Raw genomic sequence first — 14,612 nt, forward strand, 5'->3', positions numbered from 1 at the left:
TTGAACCGCCAGCCTTCTGGTGAGAAGTCAAGTGCCTTAGGCACTATGCTACCAGAGCTCTTTTCCCAAAAAGTGAAATCTGATTCTGATCAATCTCTAAGTTACAATTTATAGAAAATATAGAAGACAAATTAAAAAAAGACTGAAGGAAACTTTACTGGATAAATGACCTAATTTGTTGAACAAATAAATTGCAAGGAAACAAAAGAGAGAGGTGAACCTGAATTAAGAAAAACTAAGTATTGTTATTAACTAATAGCAATGTATGGACTCTGTTTGGATCTTGATTCAAATAAAAGGTTTAAAATATTCATGAGACAATAGAGGAAATATGGACTGACTAGAGATTTTATTATAGTAAGAAACAATTGTTTGTTTAGGTATGATAATGGCATTATGATTTTTTAAGAAAATTATTCTTATCTGGTGGTGTAGTGCCAAAGGCATTTGACTGCTAATCAGAAGGCTGGTGGTTCAAACCCAGAAGGAAGGTTAGGCAATCTACTTCCATAGAGATACCGCCTCAGAAACACAAGGATGGGTCACTATGAGTCAGAATCAACTCAGTAGCAGTGAGTTTGGTTGTTTGTTTGTTTCCTTCTGAGAGATATATCAAAACATTTATGGGTGTTAAATAACTGCTTCCTTTGCTATGAGACCAGAAGAACTGGATGGTACCTGACTATCATTACTGAACATTTTGATTAAAGATTCTATAGAAGAATCCTGATCAAAAGGGGAAAAATGCAGAACAAATGTTAAATTCTCATGAAATCCAGATTTTTCTGGCATCATAGAAGCTGGATGAACCCCCAAAACTACCACCCTGAGATCACATTTAAACTTTTAAACTTTAAACAAATAATACCTCCTGAAGTGTTCTTAAAACCAAAAATAATTTAGCTTAACTTGTAAAAAATCTTGGCCTTGAGCAGTGTGCTCTTTTAAGAATTATCTTTATGGATCAAATTAACAGCAGCAACTCAAAAAATTAAATAGGAAACTTAGAGGGCAATGAGTTTATGTTAATAGGGTAATAACAACTCAAAAAAGGAGGGTGAGAACAGTTGCACAACTCGAAAATACAATCAATGTCACTGAATTGTACATGAGGAACTGTGGAATTGGTGTATGTTCTATTGTATATGTTCTCAACAATAACAATAACAACAAAAAATTAATTTTTAAAATGATATCTGAGATATGCTTCAAAATAAGCTGAGGTAGGGGAGAGGGAATAAGTGGGGATACAGATGAAACACATGTAGCCATAACTGACGATTGATGAAGCTGAGTGAGGCTTCATTATGCTCCCCTCCAGTCTTATACATGTTTGAAATTTTTCATAATGAAGACCTGAAAAATAAATATTTAAAAAACTCAACAGAGAGAAATAAGAATGATATAAAATTCCTTAAAAGATATCTAGTCCATCTATTATTTCAAATATAATAAAACTAACTTCTGGATTAAGCCCATCAGAGAAGCATACTGGTGTAGAGCAGGATTGTTTGTACTGAAATGTGCCCTGGTGGATGTCATGAGCCTAAAGAGAAGATCAGTGTTTCAAACAACCCCACAAAACTCCTCATGCTTCTCACTCAAAAGGTGTTTTCAAGAATACTACTTACGGCATTACATTAGATGGTACCTTCTTTATAAGTACCTTTGAGAGAAATTTCTTTATGGTTCTAGACTCAGGAATTTTTATGATTCCCCAAGAATTTAAATTTTCAGTATCATTAAGGAAAAAAAAAAAAAAAAGTCCATATACCTAACTGATTTTTCTTCATAATGCTGCTAGAAAGCATAGGGTCATATTGGTGTCCAATTTTTTTAATAAGTATATAGGATTAGAGCATGTACTTTTTGTATATTTTGCTTATCTCATTTTTCTTTATGCTAATATTTACCTACATAATGTATGTCATTTTGCTGTGTCTCATAAATATCTTACGTTCCCTTAAATCCATTCTATAACAAAGCCCAAGACAAATAGCTGGGAGAATGAGCACAAAAATAAAGAATATTTTGTTTTGTATTATTTGCAACAAAGGGCACAGTATTTTTCTGAAAATGGTGGTTGGATTCAATTGAAGAATTTGCAACTTTTTTAGTTTTTGTTGTTCTCTATATCCATATTTCTCTTCTAAGAAAAAGTTAATTAACTCCTGAAGATTCTATTAAGGGTATTTCCATCACAGAAATTTTAGAAATTACAGCCACACTTGCAAAACAAATTAAATGAATCTCTTTTTCATTTTTAAAATTTAAAAAAAAAAGTCACTGTACATTCATGATAATAGTATAGATTAGCTACAGCTGGTCAACTGAGAGCCCCATACTGATACACAAAGAAGCAACCAGTCTAGGTTAGATCAGTGGTGAGAGTAAGTCTAAGAGAATGTTTAATAGCAAGGGCTTGCCAGTATTGGCTGGACAATATTAGATCACTTCTCAACCAATGCTGTTTGTTATCCTTCAAAATCCCAGTGTTAAAGGACTCATCAGGTATTGTGAAGCAAAGATCTTGGAAATAAAATGGAACTTATTAATGTTGCAGTAACTCTCCTGGGACCTTAATCACAGTTACCCTTAACTGGGGAGACCACTGTTAGCCTACCATGGAGCATCCTCTTCTGATGACCCTCTGAGTAGCACACTTTGTGTCAGACCCCAAGCACAATGCTATGTATGCATTGTCTCATTATAGGCTGACAACATTATAGGCTGTGAAGTAAATATTCTTACTCTCATTTGCAGATGAGGAATGAGGCCTAGCGGGGTTAAGAAACTTGACTAGAGTCACGCATAAGGTTTATCTGACTCTAAAGGCCTCTGTGAATCACAAATTATTTATGGACTTCTCCACAACTTTTTTGTGAGAGAAGTCTATTTCTGGTTCTTGAATTCCAAATGGTCAAGAGGTTGATGGATAAGTGACCTCTAAACAAGATGCATATTACTTTATTAAACATTATTTAATTTAGTCCTTCCTACAGTGGGTACTACCATGGACTGCTAAAAGAACTAACAGATCTGTCCTGGAGGAAGTGCAGCCAGAATGCTCCTTGGAAGCAAGAATGGCCAGACTTCGTCTCACCTATTTTGGTCATGTTGTAAGAAGGGACCATTCCCCAGAGAAGGATGTCATGCTTGGTAGGATGGAGGGTCGACGAAAGAGGGGGAGGCCTTCAACGAGATGATTGACCTGGTGGCTGCGATGATGGGCTCAAGTATAGCAGGGATTGTGGGGCTGGCACGGGATCGGGCAGTGTTTCGTTCTGCTGTGCATGGGGTCGCTATGAGTCAGAAACGACTCGATGGCACTTAACAACAACAACAATGGGTTATGTTCCATTCTTCAAGAACTGAAAATCTCTATCCATATTCTAACTTCCATACTCAATTGCCATGGAGTCAACCCCAAATCATGGCAATGCCATGTGCATCACAGTAAAACCGTGCTCCATTATTTTCAATGGCTGATTTTTTTGAAGGTGATCATCAGGACTTTTTTTCCAAGGAGCCTCTGAATTGCAATTTTTCAGTTAGCAGCTGAGCACTTAACCACTTGCGCTACCTAACTATATCTTCCCCCTACTCTCCCCACCCACAGATATCTTTCCCAACCACATACCTGTTCTTTTCTAGGCTAGGACCAGGACCATGATCCCAGGCAAAACCAGAAAGGGATTTTTTTCTTCTGGTAAGATGGCTGATAGACAGACAAGCTACACAGACCCTCTTCCACAAAGAGAAGAGAAACCAATTGACAGAGATACAGAAGATAATCCTGGAATCCTGCGCTTTGAAAAGAAGTATACAGAAGTGAATTAGGCACCAACTAGTAGAAAAATGTGAATGAAAATAGTGAGTATGGAGACAGTCAGAGTAGTGGACTGTTAGCTACTCTGATAGGACCAACAGCCTATGTACTTCCAAGTGGTGTTGGGTCCTGAGATCAGTCCTGATCACCAAGAGCTGCAGGGATGACTGCACCGGTGGCCTGTGACTAGGAAGAGAAACAGCAAGGAGGGAGACAACCTGAGTTGTGGACTTTTGGCTGTCTGGAAGGTGCAGCCATTTTGATTCTTTACAAGCGGTGGCCATTTTGGATATTTAAAGTAACTGAGGGCACAGCCATTTTGAATGTTCACAAGTGGTGGTCATTTTGGATATTAAAAGTGATCAAGGGCACAGCCATTTTGAATGTTTGCAAGTCGTGGCCATTTTGGATTTTAAAATGACAGCATTTTCATTTGGATTCCAGGGACTTAAGAATAGGTTCTGTTTGCCAAGAATGGCAGGGACACACAGGAGGCTGACAATGGGAAAGGAGACAGGTGGTGAGTGTGTAAGTGCTGCCAACTAGCAAATAGAGGAGCACAGCACAGTACCCTGTTTATGTAGATAACATACAAAGAAAACAAAAATCGTCAGCAAGACACTCCAACACACAATCACCAATTAAATATAAACACAAAAACATCACAATGCCTCAGAGACAAAAGAGCATTGTAGTCCACACAAAGAAGCAAGATAAAGCAGGAGAAACAAGGGACCAGGATACAGACCCAAAACACATCCTTGAGGAAGACACAGCATTGGAACTCCCTGGTAAGGAATTAAAAAGAATTATAGTTAAATACTGTGGTGTAGTAAATTATATAATGTGGCTTTTCTAGCCATAAGTCTTTGTAAACTACATGGTGGAATCTGTTGTGAGCAACTGAGTAGCTCCTGATTGTTAAAGTTATCCTCCTGGGGTATTTCTGTTGAGAATGGCAAAAAGCCATCTGTTTCTCCCAGAACTTCTGGGAAGTTCTCTCTCTCTCTCTCAGGTATGTAGAATTCTGATGTTGGGATTGGTTAGTTTGGTCACTCTGTCAGGCTCAAAAGGAGCCTATGTAGAGGCAGAAGAAATATCTCTCACTGCTGGCTGGGAGATGCAAGAGACATGAATTGCTGAGAGAGAGATGTGAGAGATACACATTGCTGAGAGAGAGACATGAAAGACATGCACTGCTGGGAGAGAGAAACTAAGAGACATGCACCGCTGGGAGAGAGACTGTTGGCAGCTGAGAGATGGTGGGCTGAGACTGAGCATGTTCCTGAACTTTAATTAGTAGCCTGTTCCTTCCCTAATAAACCCCATAACATGTGACTTTTTTGTGGCCACTGCAGCAAATTATCAAACTCAGCAGAGAGGTGGTGGGTGCTGCAGGAGGAACGATTGCTGTCAGGGTTGGTGAAAAGGCTAGAGGGAGGCAGTATGTCTGGCCTTGCAGGAATAGGCCTTGGGTTACTGATGATGTTTCATTTTCCTCTTGTGGGGTTAGAGGAGGTCACAAGATGCAGCCTTCTTGCTTCTTTGGCAGGCACTTTCAACAAACTGAGAGACAGATCAAGGAAAACACTGATAAAATTGAGGAAAGCACAGAGAAAACCCTAGAACAATTTCAAAAGACAATATAAGAACAAAATGACAAAATAAATGAAAAATTGGAAATGGTGCCAAATTAACAGATAAAAACCCAGGAGAATAATACTAAATTTTCAGAAATAGATAACACATTGAACAGGCAAAGGAGTAGAACTAAATTAATGGAAGACAGAATGAGTGAGATTGAAAGCAAATACCTCAATACTTCTTTGGAGAGGGATCAGTCAGAATAAAAAAGATAAAAAAAAAAAAAAAATGAAGAAAGCATAAGGTTCATGTGTGATACCATCAAAAGGACTAACCTAGGTGCCTTTGGAATTCCAGAACAGGAAGACACAAAGAAAACCACAGAAAAAATTGTCAAAGATTTGTTGGAAGAGAATTTTCCTGGTATGATGAAATATAGCCATTCAAGAAGTCCAACAAACCCCAAACAGGATAGACCCCAAAAGAAAATCACCAAGATATATCATCATCAAACTCACCAAAACCAAACACAAAGAAAGAATAATGAGAGCAGCATGGGGAAAACGAAAAGTTACCTACAAGGGGCAACAAATAAGACTAACCTCAGATTTCTTGACAGAAACCATGCAGGTGAGAAGACAATGGGACGGTATATATAAAACCCTGAAAGAGAAAAATCTGCAACCAAGAATTACGTACACAGCAAAACTGTCCCTCAAATATGATGGTGAAATTAAGACATTTCCAGATAAGCAGAAATTAAGGGAATTTCTTAAAACCAGACCAACCTTACAAGAGATGCTAAAAGGAATCCTTTGGACAGAGAACCAACAGGAGCGAACAACTGACCATTAATACACATGATGACATAACCCAAAAATCAACCCACTTACAGAAGTCTCAAAAGTAAAAAAGTCTACGAGATTGTAAACAGGGAACCAGAGACATCAATTGACAAATGAGGACAACTACAAACCAAAAAGAGGGGGAAAAAATATGTAGTTACAGAACTTCTAAATGGTAGGGAAGTCCAGACAACTACAAGATAGAACGTATCGTTCTGAACTAAGGGAAGAGAATTATAAATCACAGGTAACCTCAAAGAAAAATGATAAACCTTCACATCGAAATAAAAAAGAGGACCAGCACAAATATTTAGCAATACTAAAACAATAGCAATGAAGGAAGTGATAACACGATTCATAAACAAACGAGCTCAACACAGAAAATTATAGAAACCTCCAACACCTCCACAACAAAAAGATTATGAACTTGGAGGACATTATACTGAGTGAAATAAGTCAATCACAGAAGGACGAATATAGGTATTAGCTGATTTTAATAAAAAGTCAAGGAAAGGCTTATATATGGAAGGAAATTTTCTTTGTTGGTTACCAAGGGTGGAAAGGGAGGGGAGGGAACACTGCAAACAAAAAAAAAAAAAAATGCATTGACCCATATCAGTTTAGTGTTGTATGTTTCACTGTACCTAAATTTTATTTCAATAAAATGCATTTTAAAAAAGGGGATTTGAACACAAGTTTTAAAATGGCTCTTCTCCCTTTCCTTTATTATCTGATCTATCCACATTTTCCTGCCCCCACCCCCAAAAAAAGACAACTGACATCATTAAACACATGAAAATGATACATAAAATAAAATGTGACTTAAAATATGTCTCCAAATGACCAATAATTGTCTCTTAAAGGTTCTTCAAACTACCATGGGATAAAGGCCTATTTTTGTTTCTTCAAGTGCCTCACCATTTAAGAAGTTTGCACCAGTTAGCAGCCTGCTGTTCTAACAGTCTTGTGAATTTAGATTGTTTAGTTAATTATAAACACATTTCAAAGTCATTCTTTCTGGCATTTTTCCTGGAATGAGTGACTGCCACTCCACAGCTCACAGAATGATGATCTTCAATAGTTTTCAGTCAAGGTTCAGGAAGAAATATGCCACACCGGGATTCGATTATTTACCAACATAATGTTGGATTCAAGCCAATGAGACACCAATATATTTTCCTTTGAAGTCTGACATATTGCCTGCTGTTTTCTTGGCTGGCAGACAAATAACTGTGGCTGTTTCAAAAATCACCTACAATTCAAGTCAGGAAATACTTCTTGTGATTGGCTCATCTTACAGACACAGATCTCATGCTCCTTTGGGATGCCAAAGGTGAGTCCCCCAGAGTGGGTGAGTTTTGGGGCCTTTCAGAGGTATAAGACTTCTGCTTGGTGATCAGTCCCTCCACATAGCTATTCAAGAAAGGGTCCAATAAATTCTTAGCAACTTTGCTACAAATAGAGACATGTAACAAAATCATCACTTTTCTATAATGTCTTAGATTGATTTTTTTCTTCCTCTTTAAGAGCCCTAAGAGAAATGACATAGAAAACATGTTTGGTAGTGATCTGAAGTCACAGAGCCATTACTGTCAGGCTACTGTGAGACTAAAACCCCATGGCAACCCAAAGAACTCCCTAAGGCACTTCTGCTGTTGTTCCTTGGTATCAATTCTGAACAGTAGGATTTCTCACTAGAAAATCTTACTCTCACCAAACAGCTTGGATGTGGGTTTCCAAATGATAAACCAAATTTAGAGTTAGAATTAATTAAAAAGTTTAACATTCTGAAACAAAATTCTCATTATTTGAAAGTTAAGTATCTTAAAGCCCGTTTAGTCCTACTTTTCAACTGGTTAGGAATGATTCCTTTACCTTTTAAATACCTCTACTGATAGGGAGTTCATTACCCTGTATCACTGAATAACATTAGTAAAATATCAGCAACCCAAATGTATAATCTGATCAATTCCATGTCTCTTGTAGAACTGTTATGAACCATGTTTTATAAATACAAATTAACTTTTAATTTGAAGTCACTCAGAAACAATATAATATTTATTTTTTAGGTAAAGATGCTACTTTATCTGTAATTTAAGTCTAAACCAAAACCACAAACCAAAGTCACTGCTGTCGAGTCATTTTGACTCATAGCGACCCCTCCTTGTGTTTCCAAGGTGGTATCGCTACAGAAATAGATTGCCTAATCTTCCTTTTGAGGCGTGGCTGGTGGGTTTGAACTGCTAGCCTTCTGGTTAGCAGTCAAATGTCTTAGGCATTATGCCACCAGAGCTCCCAATTTAAGTCTACTGTATTATATTTTTTTTCATTCTTTTACTTCATTTTAGGAGCTCTAGTGGTGCAGTGGTTAAGGTATGTAGCTGCTAACCAAAAAGGTGGGCAGTTTGAATCTACCAGATGCTCCATTGGAGAAAGATGAAGCAGTCTTCTGTAAATATTTACAGCCTTGGAAACCCTATGGGACAGTTCTACTCTGTCCTATAGAATCCCTATGAGCCAGAATCAACTTGATGACAGTTAGGTTTTTTTGTTTTGTTTTGTTACTTCATTTTATATATCTAAGCTCATTACTTTTCAATTTTGACTTTACTCAATGCATATTTATTATTCTTGGTATAATATTTCAAGGATTGTGAGGGAAGTGTTTCATTCTGCTGTACAGAGGGTCATTATGTATCAGAGCTGACTTGATGGCACCTAACAACAACAACAACAACAGATACTTTCAAGAGATGGTAACATTATATCCCAGATGCCCAAAATCCTCCAGGTTTTCACCCCTTTTTTTCAGTATAATTTTTAATAGCACCTCTTTTATTTTCAAAAGTATACCAGTTTGGATGACATATTATATAGTCAAGACCTATACTTTAAAGTTTTTAAAAATTTTGTTTCATTTTTAAAAATTGTACTAAAAATATTCACAAATTAAGATTGGAAACCTCCAGCCCATTATTTCCCACCTTTCTCCATTAATATGCTTTAATATTTTTATTGTTAAATCTTTTTGACTATGGAATATTCTTAATACAGTGAATAGCTGTTCCAGGCTTAAGAACTACCACAGAGTGACTAGAGTTTGTGCTCTCTGTGTGGACAGAGGGCCCGGTACCAATGGGATGTCACTCTCATTAAGAGATTGAGAGCCACAGGGAGTCTTGCTAAGACAGGCACAGCATGTTAGCAAGTGTAACGTGGATATCCTCATACCTGAGAAAGCCTTCCCTCCACTTGACCATATTTCTTTAATCTTTGTGTGACTCAGTTTCTCTGTCTCTAAAAGAGCACAATGATACCTACATCACAGGGCTGTTGTAAGGATTAAAGGGATGATATCTATAGGGTACTCATAGCCACCAGGAACAAAGACATTAAGTAATTGCAAAATGTTCGGTTCAGTTTTTTCAGCTTCTCAGAAAAGGGCTCCCACTGACTTGAAAGAGAGCATCATACTCAGAGAGGAGAAGCCCACTGGGAGAACAGAGCCTATTACCTTCATTATCATTGTCCTAAAGTACAGAGGACAGAAAGAACAACAAAGAAGCTAAAGAACTGTGGTCACAGAAAAACAAAATACAACAAGGAAAAACTAACCAATGGGACATGAAAGAAAATCTGTTAAAAAAAAAAAAAATGAGCCTTTTCATTTCAAAATAATCTGTGAAGACTGTAAGCCAGAAACAGTTTCTAAGAAATCATCTAGATAGTCCCTGATCACTTAAAATAATACCACATTCGTGTATTTTTCACAATGGAATGCACCATTGTCCCTCACTCTATCCTTCCTTGCATTATACATTCTAATCTAAAAGCCTAATGACAATGGTCACTTTCAGAGTGGATTAAATTTAAAAGATTCTATTTAGACACCATTCTGTAAAGGATGTTCAGGTGATTAAATAATAGATAATGAAATTAAAATTGTTTATACTATTTTGGCATAAAATATTAAGGCCTCCAAGGTTGAAGAATAAGTATAGACAAATAAAAAGTGCCATTATTGCTCTGGTAACTTGCAGTCAAGTGGATGTGAGACATTTACTAAAATCAAATAGGGAAAAAATATGAATAGTAGAAGATGTCACTCCAAGCAGTATTCTCGCAGCAAAATGCATGTCAAGAGTTCTTCAGAGCACTCTGGGAATGCATAGAACTTTACAAATCAATTTGCCAAATTGGCTTGGCTGGAAATCATGCTCTTTGTACATGAATCCAAGGAGCCCTGGTGGCACTGTGGTTAAGATCATGGCTGATAACCTGAAAGGTCAGCAGTTTGAGCCCACCACACACTTTTCAGGAGAAAGATGTGGCAGTCTGTATCTGTAGATTATAGCCTTGGAAACCTGTCCTACTGGGTCTTTCTGAGTCAGAACCGACTTGACTACAATGGTCTGTTTTGTTTTTAATGAGTGCACAAATCCCATGGAAAGGCATTTCTGAATCTATCAGGCTCTCTCAAGCCTTATTCAACCAATGCTGAGAGTCAGGGTAACATCATGAAAAAGGACTTCAGGATCAGTGATACCTGAGCTCAAATTCTAGCTCTACCACCTCACTTGCTGTGTGACTTTGGATAAGTAACATGACCTCTCTGAGAATGGGATTACATAATACCACCCACCATACAAAGTACTGGGAGGATTAAACGCCCACACTACACAGGGTCACTCTGGTGCACTGGTTAAGCACGCAGTGCTAAATGAAAAGTTGGCAGTTTAAACCCACCAGCTGCTCTGTAGGAGAAAGATACAGCAAACTGCTTCCATAAAGATTTACAGCCTTAGAAATCCTATGGGGTAGTTCTACTCTATCCCATAGGGTTGCTATGAATTGGAATTGACTAGATGGTAACAGGTTTAGTTTTTTGGTTTGGAATTTGTAAAAGACCTGAAAACCAAAAAAAAAAAAAAACCCCAAACTCATTGTCATCGAGGCGATCCAACTTATAAACTTATAGCAACCCTTCCTTGGGTTTCCAAGGCAGTATCACTATGGAAGTAGATTGCCCAACCTTCCTGAGGAGTGGCTGGTGGGTTTGAACCGCCAGCCTCTGGTTAACAGTCAAATGCCTTAGACACTACACCATGCTTAATTTGGTGTTGTCTATATAGTTATAAACAGCCCATAAATAGCCTATAAACGAGATGGATTGACACAGTGCCTCAATGATGGGCTCAAGTACAGCAAGGATTGTGGGGATGGTGCATTAGTGGGCAGTGTTTCGTTCTGTTGTACACAGGGTCACTATGAGTTGGAGCTGACTCAATGGCACCTAACAACAACATAAACAACCCAGAATGAAAGAACTCCTCCCTAAAAACTATCTACTCCCTCAGTCTACTATACAACAGGTAGACAACTTATAATAACCAAGTACAGTTTAGAAAACATTAATATAAAAAGCTTATAAATACTTAACCAAAACAGATGCTTAATTTAATTTAAGCTTTGAGAAGAACCAAACTGCAGATTCTTAGGTGTCAAAAGATAATTTTATTTTATAATCTATATAATTCTGCCATTAAAGTAGCCCTGCTGGAAGAATAAGGAATTCTGGTGGTGTAGTGGTTAACACATTTGGCTGCCAAACAAAAGGTCAGCTGTTTGAACCCACCAGCCACTCCATGGGATAAAGATGAGGCACTCTGCTTCCATAAAGATTTATATCCTTGGAAACCCTACAGGGCAGTTCCACTCTGTCCTATCAGGTCACTATGAGTTAGGATCAACTCAATGGCAGTGGGTTTGTACTTTTTGTGACACGATGGCTAAAAGCTTGGCTGCTAACCAAAAAAAAAAAAAAAAAGTCTGTAGTTCAAACCCACCAAGCAGCTCTGCAAAAGAAAAAAATTGGCAATCTGCTCCCATAAAGATTACAGCCTAGGGAATTTGATGGGGCAGTTCTAGTCTGTGAAATAGGGTCACTGAGTCAATATTATCTCAAATGCACACATCAACAACATACATTGTTAACTTGTAGAAATTAAGCACACAATTCACTCCTTTTAAAACCATACATGCTGACTATCCACGGTGGGCTTTCCAGAGCCTGTTACTGCCAGATGAGTCTTTGGTCCTGAATATGTAAGAGGTAGAAGCAAAGGACTCAGAACTGGAAAGGTCTCAGAGTTAGCCCCATCTAGCCTTCTCATTAAGGAGCTCTGGTGGTGTAGTGGTTAAAAGTATTGGACTACTAACCAAAAGGTCGGAGGTTTGAACACACTAGCTTCTCAGCAGGAGAAAGATGAGGCAGTCTGCTTCTGAAAAGATTTTACAGCTTTGGAAATCCTATGGGGTAATTCTACTCTGTCCTAAAGGGTCATTATGAGTCCAAATCTTAGACGGTAGTGGGTGGGTAGCCTTCCCATTCAATAGGTGAAAAGACTAAGGCTGAGAGAGGGGAAGTTGCTTGGCCCAAGTAAAACAATAAGGCCTTGGGTTAGGATTTTTAGTAAAGTCACTATAAACAAAACCTGTAACAAAAAGAAATTACTACAAAGTTTTATTCACTGATATTTCCAACCAGTGTCCAATTACTCAATAAGCAATGTAAGCACAGGCTTACTTTAGCTTATTTATTTATCTGTAGTGAACAATTTCACATTTTTTTACTATTTAAAAAATTCTCCTTCTAGGTATGGCTGACATCTGTCTCTCTCTCACCCTGCAGTGAATTGCTTGATGTGGCCCTTCTAGCCATTGTCCTCCATTCTGTGATATTTTGTAAATCTCATTATCCATGCCTATTTGGGGTGGTGTGGTAGTTAAGGTCAGGTATCAACTTGGCTGGGCAGCTGGTAGTAGTCATTCCCTATAATGACTGGCAATTGACTCTGTGATGGGATTTAGGTTAATTCTGTTGGGGCAACGCAGGTGGAATGTATCTTGAGTCCTGCCTTGCTGGAGGGTACAATTCAAATCACCACCCTTAGCTTCCCTGAGGGTATACCTATGAATCTCTTGGGAAGATTTGCTCTCCTCTTACTCCGGCTTTGTGTCTTGGATCATCCTCATCTCACCCCTGGATTTGGGACAGCAGCCATCATCTGATCTGCTGATCGAGGTTCATCAAACCCTGAGAGTTGGGAGGATCCGCCAGACCTACTCACGGACCTGGGACTCGCCAGCCTGCCAGCCTCCACCACTACTACTTGAGATGAACCCTTGGGTGTCTGTGAGTTCTGTGAGGCGTTACAGAGAAATACAGAACCCTAAGACTGGGGAAATTACTGGGAGGAGGAGGAGGAGTTAATGTCTGAAATGATGGAGTGGCATGGTAGTTTGGACATTTGGGACATCTTTGACCTCTGCCTCATGGGGACCGGCCTTGTGCTGATCTTCCTAAGAGAAATTGTTCAAGCACACCCTAAAGCAATTTCCTACAGAATCAAAGCCTCTTTTCAAATTTACAATCCCTCACAAAGATAGATTACTGAGAAAGCAAGGTAAGCATGGCTTACATGTACTTATTTACTAATCTGTAATGAACAACATTGCATGTTTTTCACCACATGATGCAACATTGTTCACTACATATTGGTAACTAAGCACACATAAGCTCATGCTTACCTTGCTTATTGGGTAGTCCACCCCTGTTTCCAACTCTGTGGACGAACAATGTCAGCAGCTTGTCTGGTAATGGATCTGGTCTGACCTACAGGAAGGAAGTTTTCCTCTAACATCATAACAGAGGGAAGCCTTCTAAAATCGGTTAGTCTCCTCGTACATTTCTCAAGATGACACAGAAAGAATCTAGTTTCTAATACATCTGAAGGTTGAAAAAGCTGAAAGGAAAAAAAAAAAAAAACATTGCCAAAATAACCCTTTGAACCTTGAATATGACATTTGCTGCCCCATGGTAAGAGGCACTGTACTAGGCCCACAATTCAGGTAAATGCCACCATCTGAATGTAATTCCTCACATTGAGTTGACAAATCAAACATTTTAGCAACTTTTTAGGGTGTCCATTATGACTTTTTCTATAAAAATCAAATTCTCCAGTTAAATTTCTGAGCAGAATAATTTCTTACAACTGATCGGTATATTTAAAAGTTACTAACCCATACAGTGTAAGATTTACTAACACCTAAGTAGAATTAGATCCCTGTTGTATAATTCCCCAACTGTAAATCAACATTGATTACTAATTCTGATTCTATCTTGGTAATTAAGGTAACATTATATCCTAAATACACTGATTTAGAAACAGGGTTGTCCTGAGGCTAATTTCCAGTTCAAATATATTTCAATGCTTCAAAGCAATTTTACATCAAAAACCCTTATAGGAGACTACCATCAAGACAGAGTAGGATGGAGGCTAGAAGGAGGAGAT

The 14,612-nt window shown here is 38.2% G+C and overlaps 1 protein-coding gene across 1 annotated transcript in view; it reads right to left on the minus strand.

Annotated features, from left to right (window-relative positions):
• MSRA (methionine sulfoxide reductase A) overlaps window positions 1-14,612 on the minus strand; it is an 821,542-nt gene that overhangs the window by 521,844 nt on the left and 285,086 nt on the right. The gene's annotated exons all lie outside the window — the stretch shown is intronic.

Source organism: Orycteropus afer, unplaced genomic scaffold, assembly GCF_000298275.1.
Source record: "Orycteropus afer afer isolate SDZICR_OR568_19922 unplaced genomic scaffold, OryAfe1.0 scaffold00053, whole genome shotgun sequence".
Classification (NCBI taxonomy): domain Eukaryota; kingdom Metazoa; phylum Chordata; class Mammalia; order Tubulidentata; family Orycteropodidae; genus Orycteropus; species Orycteropus afer.